We start from the raw sequence: 10,775 nt of genomic DNA, 5'->3' as shown, positions 1-10,775 counted from the left end.
GAACTTTGCATCGGAATCCGGGGATGTACTGTATGGTGACTAACATAATATAATAATAAAAGAAAAAAAAATAAAAAAATAAATTTCATGTTACCCATTTTTGTTTAAAGTGGGTCATGATGCAATCAAGAAATATTTACAGGGGGGCGCCTGGGTGGCACAGCGGTTGAGCGTCTGCCTTCGGCTCAGGGCGTGATCCCGGCGTTATGGGATCAAGCCCCACATCAGGCTCTCAGGCTCCTCCGCTATGAGCCTGCTTCTTCCCCTCCCACTCCCCCTGCTTGTGTTCCCTCTCTCGCTGGCTGTCTTATCTCTGTCAAATAAATAAATAAAATCTTTAAAAAAAAAAAGAGAGAAATATTTACAGGACATCTATCACATGCAAGATATTTTCTCAGAAACAGTGGAGAACATAAAGAAGCAAAAGGTAGGGTCTCTACCTCTACTAAACATAAAATTAAATCATGTAGACAAAACATAAGTATTGTGACAAGTTAAACAAGCGCAATACATCCTAAGTCCCAGCAGGGCCCAGCGCAATGGGCTGGGGAGATTACACGGAAAAGGAGAATCCTAAAGGGGACCTGGATGAGTGGGTAAGAACACAGGAGAAGGAAGGGTAGGTGGTAAATCAGGTATGTGAGGCTCAGAGCTGGAAAGCACAAGGGACGTTTGATCAGGGAGAACCAGCAGAGGACTGCTCCAGGGGGAGCAGCAGCGTCAGCCTGGGTACATATTTTGGGATAACCCCGGCCTTGAATTCTTTAGCATTAAGAAGTTTCTTAAGAGAATTCCAAAATCAGCATTTGAGGACTATTTGTCCGGTCACAATTTATTTATTTTTACATACTGCTTGTTATGTGGCAGATACAGTTCTAATTGCTTTATAAACACTGACTCCGTTGACCGTCATGACAACCCTTCAAGGTAGATACTAGGAAGCCAGAGCACAGAGCAGTTATAGAAACCTGCCTCTGGCCACATAGCTAGTAAGGGGCAGAGGCAGTATTCAAAGTCAGCAGTCCATCTCCAGGGTTTATGCTGTGAACCACGGTGCTATGCCTTGCAAGGAACAACCAGGAAAGAATGTACCTCCTGGAAGCAGACTGGGAACCCCAACGCTGGGGCCTGACCATGAGTCAGGGCAATGGTGGAAGGAGAGGAGGAGAAGGAACATGCTAGGAGTATAATGAACTGGACAAAATGATGAGTGGTTGAATGTGGGGTAGGAGGTGGTGCTAAAAGTGATAAGAAAGGAAAAGTCAAAGAGAACTTGGAATTTTTTATTTGTATGCTTCCTCTGGAGAGGAGGAAGTCTGGTTGGGGAAGATGAGTTCAAATGTAGATATGAAACGTATGAGCTCCTTAAAGTCAAACAAACCTGAGTTTGAATTTAGCTGTGTGACTTTGGGCAAGTTACACAATCTCTAAGTCTCTCTTTTGAAATGGGAACAATGCCAGTAACTGAGATGATATAAATCAGGGGGTAGCATAGTATCTGACAAAGAGAAACCGTCCATTTGATGCCCCCAGGCCACGAGAAGTGTGGAACCCAGCCTTGGGGATGAGTTCATGGCTGGAGAATGTATATATAGGGATGGAAGAAAGGAAGAGCTTAAAATAGACAATGACCAGCAATGTGACTGCCACTGTTGTGGGCTCTTCTAATGCTTTATTATATGTAATTCTCACAACAACTGAATGACGCCATTTACAGATGGGGAAACTGTGACCTACACAGCCTGAGTAGGGGGCAGCTTTTCCAGCATGGGTCCGCCTAACTCCAAAGCCCTCAATCCCCACAGCTTGTGGTCTCTCCAACTGGAGCTATTACAGAGACCAGATCATCAAGCCAGAAATACCAGAGAGGGAAAGAGGGATGAGGATTGAACATGGGGAACGGAGACAAGGAGGAGCCACGAGAATGTCTGCCCTTTCCCAGTGTCTTGTAGTCATGGCTGCCATCTGCAAACTGTAGGTATAAGCCAGCAAGCAGTGTTGTTCAAATGTCCAAAAACCAAAAGAGGAAAAGACCCTGGGCAGCAGTGGCCTCGTCCACACAGTCTACCTGGGGAATAATAGAAGAAAATCTGTCTATTGGTTTCTACCCCTAGTTCCTAGCACAGAGCTCCTAAAACATTGTAATTTCCTAAATCATCAAAACACTAGAAGCTTTCTTTGTCCTAATATTTAGTCTTTGACCTTGGTTCCTGACACAGAGCTCCTAAATCCCTTGAAATTTCCTGGGTGATATAGAAGTGTCTTTCCTCTAATGAGGCAACTCTTGGTGGGCTCCTGGCTAGCTTCAGGGTGGAGGCTGGTCACCAGAAAGACTAAGCCATGATTGGAAGCTTGGAACTCTCAGCCCCTCCCCCTAAACTCCCAGGAAAGGGAAAGGGGCTGGAGACTGAGTTGATGACTGATTGTGCCTGTATGATGAAGCCTACTTCCGGGTTGGTGAATGCATCTACATGCCAGGAGGGTGGGGCACCCGGATCCCACAGGGAGGGACAGAGGCAACTGCACTTGGGACCCTTCAGGACCTTACCCTATGTATCTCTTCATTTGGCTGTTCATCTTGTATCCTTTATCATATCCTTTATACATAATAAATCAATAAGTATAAGTAAGTGCTTCCCTGAGTTCTGTGAACCATTCTAGCAAATGATCTAATCCAAGGAGGAGGTCATGGGAACCTCAAATTTGTAGCCAAGGTGGACAGAAATTAGGGTAACCTGGGGCTTACTACTTACAATTGGTGTCTCAAGTGTGTGTGTGTGTGGTGGGTGGAGAACCTTGTAGAACTGAGCCCTTAACCTGTTGGGTCAGCTCTAACCCCAGGCAGATAGTGACAAAATTGCTTGGTGGGGGAAATCCACACAGCCGGTGTCAGGGGTGCTGTGGATGTGGAAAGTAGTGACAGTAAAGGAGAAACGAGGAGTTTTCCAAGTCGCTACCCCACATGCGGGCTCTCCAATCAACTCCACATGGGGACTTGTCCCAGGTCTGGTACCCAGGAAAAGCCCGGTGCTGTGCCACAGAAACCAGGTTGGGGCCTGCTTTCTCTTCTTCTTGCCCATCCTATTTCCAAGGCTGAGAGTCCTCTCTCTACCTCTAGAGACTTGACTGAACACAGCCTGCTCTGCGTCTGAAATCCTCTCAGAGACATGCTCCCATTCTGTTCCCTTAAATACTGACATGGGCCCAGAATTGAACTGGAATTTTCCATGGCCTTTCCTTTTCCAGGGTGTTCTAACCCACTGGCCATTGGCTTTTTCCTGGAAAGAAGCCACCATTTCTGCCCCAGGGCTTCCCTTACCCTCTTAAGCCCAGTAGGCCCTACGCTCATATTCCCTGCCTGTCTTGCAGGCTGTTAACCCCTTTCCAGAAACTATTTCTGGCAGAGGGGTAAGTGGGGATCCCAGCCATGGACAGCCAGGGCTGTCAGTAGTGATAAAGGCTACCAGGAGACTGAGGAATAGGAAACAAGCACTTGACTTAGCCAGTGAAGGCTCCTGGTGGCTTTCAAAGATGCTGAACAACAGAGGCAGAAGCCACATTGCAGGGGTGAAGAACAGAAGAGCTATAAACCACTTTTCCCCAAACACGTATCAAGGACTGGAAGGGAAAAACAAGATGATGGAGAAAGGGGGCCACATGATCCACTGAGAGTTTTTCTCAAGATAGGAAACAACCTAGGGTTATCTTCAAGCATCCGATAAAGAAATAGAATATGGAACCAAAGTCTAAAAGTAATAAAATTCACCTCTTGTTGAATGAAATATTCATATCTATTTGTCATCAAAAATTAACTTCACCTTCCAAAAGCTTTCATGATTGAGTAAAGTATATATAAATATAGGTATTTTTTTCCACATGGATTTTGAAAAAGATAGCCACAAAAGCTAATATATGCAAATCTTTTAAAAATTATAAGCCTTGTAATACTCTCTGACCCCTTTTGATTAAATTCGACTGGCATAAAAACAAGTAATTGAAGTATTAAGAACCAATTAGCAGCGATGTGGCTGATTGTCATTACACCTTTAATGAGCAGTATTGGTTTCAGTATCACAGTGCAATTGTTAGCAGCTGCAAATGAATTGATTGCCCAGCCACCAGCTGACATTTTGAGAACCTTGAGACATTATCACTTTTTCCTGCTACTAATTAAGATTTATATCTTCCACGGTATTAATATTGCAAAGGCTTTTGTGATGGAGGCAGGGTTTTTCCACTGCCTTTGTGTCAGTGGGTCTCATCAGTTACAGCCTACGTGCTGGGATCACAGACTGGTGAATTCCATCTCAGGGACTCGGTTCAAACTGGGTCCTCTGCTGATTCATTCAGTGAAGATTTATAAAATGATGACCATGTGCAAATCACTGTGCTAAATGCCAGAGCAAGAGAGGAGAGAGGACCACCAAGATGGATAGGACACTGGCCTCGATTTAGGGTGCTTGTCATTTCCAGGGGAGACACATACGTTGCTCAGTGTAACCCAGCAAGATGCAAATTAAAATAGGACAGAAGTAATGCAGATGGGGGCATAGACGAGGAAGCAATTCATTCTGATTCCCAACAAGTGACTTTTTTTTTAATGCTACCATCCTCAGGATGCAAGGGTTCACCTGAGTCCATACAACCGGGAAGGAGTCTTTTCACGGATAATTCCATGACCAGTCCGAACATTCGTGGAAAAGGCTACTCATCCAAATGCAGGTGTGATTCGCACTCTGAAGGGAGCCGGGGACTGGCACAGCCTGTGTCCCACTCTGTGGCTCTCCATTCACAGGTCAGAGGGGTGCCTGCACCCTGACAGGCATACATTCTCCCTTCCCCCCACAGCACCTCAATGCCTGCTGTTGCTTATTTACTTACCTAGGGACAGCTACAATTGAATAAACATGCCAAGAATCACTTCAGAAGCATTTTTAAATGCCCATCTTTAGGCTCCACTCTAAGAGATTTAATTAAACTGAGAGCCTAAGTTATTCTGATGCTAGAAGGCCACATTTTGAGGAAAACGGGCTAACCCAGCCCTCTAGCTTTACGACTGAGGGAACCAGCACCAGAGAGGGAATTGTCCGAGGACCCACGTAGTGTTTAACAAGAGCGGGCACTTCTACCGCACTCGCCACAAGCAGGGATGCTCCCAGATGTTCCCTACATGCAGAAGTCATTCCTTTAATTCTCACAACAACTCTACAAGGTAGAGACGGGCATCATCTTTTGTATATGTAGGTAAGGAAACTAAGGCACAGAGAGGTGAACTAAGTTGCCCAAGGCCACACATAAGAAAATAGCATGTCTAGCCTTTGAGTCCAGATAGCCGGACTGCAGAGCCCACCATAACCACTAGCCCACTGAGCAAGGGTGGGTCAGAACCCGGGTTCTCTGACTCCCAGGCCAGGGTGCTCTCTACCACACCACACTGCCTCCAAGGCTGTGATTCTTAAGTAAGGATTTGGGGGTTCTGTTGGCCACTGAAAGATCCTTTGGGTTTTCCTTTGAGAAGAGCTGCCTTCTGTTGGAGACTTGCCCACACCACTTCTCCTCTGCACCATTCTACACTTTTCTTTGCTGAGAGCATCTTGAGAACCAGGGACGCTCAACTTCAGAGCTACGGTGAGCATCCCTTTGACAGATTCTCCGAGCAACTAAACTGGCAGTATTTCATGAGCAATCCTTGTAGGACCAAGGAGGAAAATGATACCCCATACCCATTTTTGAGTGTGTGCCAAGTATTTGAACCCCTCAAATTATATTTCCACCTTGGCCTCATTGTTGAACTTTTCCATTTTTTCTGCCTGAACTGAGTGAGAGACCAAACTTCTCAAGGAAGAGCTTGGAAACGTCAAGAAGTTCCAGGTCATTAAGAAGAAAGTATGGGAAGTCTGGCTGACAGAATCAGCTCAAAAGCAAAAGAGCCTGACTACAGATTCGAGCGTACCCATCTGCACAAGAGAATAACCTTCATGAGACATTTCTCTATATGATTCTGCTGTTTGGAATCTCTGGCAGGCTGGTAACAATTAATTAAGCAAAGCTTTTCATTTCTGAGTCCCTTCATTGTAGAAAAAAAAATTCTCCCAGGTCTCCTTAGCCAGCCCTTTCTTGCTACTTTGTTGCTTGGTGCTGCTAGTTAAAGGTCCATGTTCAGCTGGTTCTACAACTCTGACTCAACCCTAAAGTACTTACGGACTTTCAGAAATCTCATTTCTAAGTCCCTGCTGTTTTCCTGGGTGAGGCTGGTTGCCAGCTCTAGTTTCCAGGAAGTGCCCGGGCTCGGCTGAACTGCCAGCTTCACGCCACATGGCCTTGTTCTTGGAGCCTCTGTCCTTGCTCAGCAAACTGCTTCTCCACCAGCCTAATGTTGTCTTCGTCGTGCTGTTCCTGCACAATGTCGTCACAGAAAGACAGCCGGTGTGCAGTCCTGTGCTAGTGCCACGTGATATAAGGAGCAAGGCTCACTTTTGCTGCCCCTGTGTCCACGCCAACTGCCGGGCTCTGGATTGTTGGAACTAACGAGCACAATTCTGGAAGTGGTGCTTCCTGGGACTTGACAGTTGGACCACACCAGGACAAGGAAAACAATGTTGTAATGTTGTCTGGGATCTAAGCAGCCTTCGTTGGTTTTGCCACATTCAAGGCTTTTTATCAGGTGAAGTTCTCCACTGTTCTAGTTTGCCGCAAATTTTTAATCACAAGTCAATGTTGAATTGTATTTTCAAATGCTTTTTCTGTAATAGTTGATATGATCATGTGCTTTTTCTTCTTTGGACCTTTGACAGGGTAGATTCCATTGATTTGCATTCAAACACTGAACCAGCCTTGCATTCCCAGGACAGATCCCACTTGGTTGTGGTATAGTATTCTGTCTGTCTGTTTGTTTGTTTGTTTGTTTAAATATGGATGGATTTGATGTGCTAGTATTTTGGAGATTTCCGTGCCTATGAGGATATTTGTCTAGAGTATTTTCTTGTACTGCCTTAATCTAGTTTTGATATCAGGGTAGTAGTGCCTCATAAAATAAATTGAGAAGTGTTTCTCTTGTATTTTCTGAGAGATTGTGTAATATTTATTTCTTCTTTGACATATTTGGTGGACTTAGTGAAATCATCGGGTATATGGAAGATTTTGACTACGGACTCAATTACTTTTGGTAGTTATAAGACTATTCATATTACCTATTTTATCTTGGGTTAGTTTTGCTGGTTTCTGTTTGTTTTTTTTTAATTGGTCCATTTCATCTAAGATGATAAATTTATGTGCATAAGAAACTGAAGCCTCAGTCCCACAGCCCCAAAGAAATGAATTCTGCCAAACCACCTGATGACACACAGCCCCAGCTGCAGCCTGGTGAGACCCCAAGGTAGAGGACACAGCTCAGGCACACCCAGACTTCTGCCCTCCAGGAACTGTGAGATTACAAATGTGTGTTATTGTTAGCCACTAACTTTGTATCGTTACACAGCACAGAAAGCTAATACAATCTTTCCCCACCCTTTACCTGTATGACTATGTTTGAAGTGAGTTTCTTATAGAAAGAATATAGTTGGTGTGTTTAGACACAATTATTGATAAGGTTGGATATGGGTCTCCTGCTTTATTGTTTTCTGTTCATTTGTTTCTCTGTTGTTGTTCTTATGTGCATGGGTGTGTGCATTTATTCATTTTGATAATCTCTGCCTTTGATTACTATTAGCAGGAGTTAGACTCCTTTACTGTGCCTTCTTTTGGATAATATGAACATCTTTCAGTATTCCATTTAAATCTGATTATGTATTTTCTCACTGTATATTTATGTAGTTTTTTTTTTTTTCAGTGGCTGCTGAAGTGATTACAGCTTAGCCAGCATTCCACTTGAAGAAACACAAGTGGGCTGTGAAGCATTCAGCATGAATTCGCGTCATGAAATGGAAACGATGCGGTGGGATGCACGGGGATGAACCACACGGATGTAATAAAACAGAGCATGTGGCCCATCCTTTCCACTCAAGCCAGAATGCCAGTGTCAAAATGCTCAAAAATAAATTTTCTTTGACACTACCAGACTGGCCAATATTGAATTCTTCCTAGACCGTTTATGTCAAGTAATTAGATGGGTGTTATGTTCTTTGGCCAGATATAATCTGGAAATTGGGTTGGTTTTGTGTTTTTTTTTTTTAATGCTCACTTTCCCTTCCTCTGTAGACCCACATACCCTGCCTAAAGGTGGTGCTTGTGGGGCCTGGGGCAATGTTTTAAAAACCCATCACCATTCTCAGCTGGGAGCCCCAGCCAAAGCATCCTTCGTTGGTGGTCAGTCCTCACTGTGTCTAGCAGCCCGTACATACCTGCCCCTGGAAGTCAACTCTGTGAGAAAGGGTCAGGCTAAGACAGCAGTTCAGACCCTTAGTCTGGTGGGTACATTGGGGCAGGACCCAAAGCAGATACCAGCCCATTTCCCATCATGTGAAGCTACACCAGCAGACCTCTCTGTTCATGCCCCTTCCCGAGCGAGGTGGGGCAGTGGCCATGATTTCCAGCCTTCTCTCCCCTCCCTGCAGTAATCATGTTCAGCACTGCGCCAAGGATCTCTCTGTCCCTACACCCTCAGCACTGTCCTCACTGCTCGAGATGCCAGGATCTCTTGAGATTCCACGGAGCAGCCTCACATGGTCACCAAAGCAGCAGCAGATAGTGAAAGCGGACGAGCAGAGCAGTGCCATCTGTGCAGTCAGAGAGAGAAAACTACTCAGAGGTCCCCCTCGGCCAGACCTGGGCCGCCCCTGGACAGTGCCATCTGCATTACTTCAAGGGCCTGTGATGAAGGTGGTCTTGGTAAAGTCCTTTTAGACATACTTTAAAGGTGCCAGGGGGAAGGCACGGGCACACTCTCACTATCCTGAGAACCCCTGATGACAGTGACCCTAGATGCTTAAGGAGGCTGTGATCCAATTGCTCTTATATTGTTTCTTCCTCATTCCTTTCCCATCGACTTACACTTAGGTGACAAGATGAATGAGTTAATTCCTTAAGTTAAATAAACAGTGTTTCATTCTTTTCCCTCTTAGGTTTATAAAGTCAAAGAGAACACATGTACGGTTGTGGCATACCATCTACAGAATTCAAGGGACACAAATAATTCCTTAGTACTGAGAAGAATAAACCATGTTGCCAAATGGGGAAGCACATGATAGATAGTTCTGTCTATTGGTAAATGGGCAGACACACACATGGACCGGATCCTGCCTCCTTCCCTCCCTCCCTTCCTCCCTTCTTTCCTTCCATAAGTATTTACCAAATATTCATCTCATTCCAGGTACTATGTTAGGCACTGGGATATTTACGGTCTAAGAGTCATTCTGTAAGAGTTAAAGAACACTAGCATCCATCCAAAGCCGTTCTTTCTTTCACAGTAATGTGATTGCAGCTGGGCGTGCGGTGGGATTGATTTCCCAGCCTCTGCTGCACTTACGCGTGCTCATGTGTCTACATTATCTCCAATGGGAAGATGACAGGTAACGTGCCATTTATGACCAAAGCTTTTTAGAAGTAGATATGTTTCCTCCATGCTCTTTCCTCTTTTATCCATTAGGGGCCGTCCAAAATGAGAGGGCAGCAAGGCCCCAAGAGGGAAAGGAAGCAGCTTCACGCTCTTGAATCTCCATGTGAAGGAGAGAGACTCTTCAACCAGGAATACCTGCCTTAACTGTTACGTACTTTCCCATTATGTTTGTGCTATTACACATCTTGGGGTTTGGGGTGGGGTGTTAGTAATTAGGCTACCCTCACGGACACAGAAATTGCTATCTTGAAGTGGGGAGCCGCTGTATGAAACATGTGTACGTGAAATTGGTTTAGTGGTTCGGTACAAGATAGCAAATAAACAGAGCAGACGGAAAGGTGGAGATTCCTCTTGTCCTGTGGCCAAAATATTTAACAAAACTATCTTCTATGTTAACTTAGAAGGTTAACCCAATATCTATCAGGCCTATAGTTCTAGGGAAGGGGCTAGTAAACTCTGACTCAGGGGCTAAATTTGACCTGTTGTCTGTTTTTATAAATAACATTTTATTAGAATACAGTCACCCTCATTCCTTTACATATGGTCTATGGTCTATGCTTTTGCACTATAAGGGAAGTACTGAGTAGTTGCGAGAGAAATCACGTGACCCCCACATTCTAAAATATTTACTACCTAGCCCTTTAGGAAGGAGTTTGTCAACCCCATGGTGATGACGCAGCTAGACAGTGGAAGGTGCTTGGGTTCCTGGATCACTGTGTGAGGAGAGCCGCCCCCTGACCAGGATTCGTACTGTTAAGTGGAAATGAACGTCTACTGCTTTTGAGACATTAGATGGCTTGGGAATTTATTTGTTTCAGGAATTTAGATTCCCCTACCTGTGCCAGATTGATGGCAAAAATGGCTCCAAATCCTCTCTCCTCCCTGGATCTCTTTCTTATAGAACTCACAGTGCCTTCCCGTTCTGGGGGGGGCTTTCCGTCGCAACCCTTCACTCTGGTTCAGCCACCACGAGACCTACTGTGGTCAATAGGATGTTAAAAAATATAACAGAAACAAATGTTTGAAAAAGGCTTCCACAGTTTCACTTTCTCTCTCAGTTCCCCTGACATTGCCATTGAGAGCAAGCACAGGCTCGCATGCTGCAGGGTGAGGCGCGGGGACCAGAGCTGAGCTGGCACAGGTGTCTCAGCAAGTCCCCCGGACACGTGACAGAGCCCAACCGAGATGGGCAGAGCCACCCATCCAACTTACAAACTCCTAA

The 10,775-nt window shown here is 45.0% G+C and overlaps 1 long non-coding RNA gene across 1 annotated transcript; it reads left to right on the top strand.

The window, feature by feature from the left end:
- Positions 1-6,286: 6,286 nt before the first annotated feature.
- On the top strand, positions 6,287-8,002 carry LOC117796442. The gene is made up of 3 exons (XR_004620968.1): positions 6,287-6,664; positions 6,795-6,867; positions 7,829-8,002. It is a non-coding gene; the product is annotated as an uncharacterized LOC117796442 (long non-coding RNA).
- Positions 8,003-10,775: the final 2,773 nt, after the last annotated feature.

This window comes from Ailuropoda melanoleuca, chromosome 2, assembly GCF_002007445.2.
Source record: "Ailuropoda melanoleuca isolate Jingjing chromosome 2, ASM200744v2, whole genome shotgun sequence".
In the NCBI taxonomy this organism is placed as follows: Eukaryota; Metazoa; Chordata; class Mammalia; order Carnivora; family Ursidae; genus Ailuropoda; species Ailuropoda melanoleuca.
This window is presented reverse-complemented; position numbering and strand designations above follow the sequence as displayed.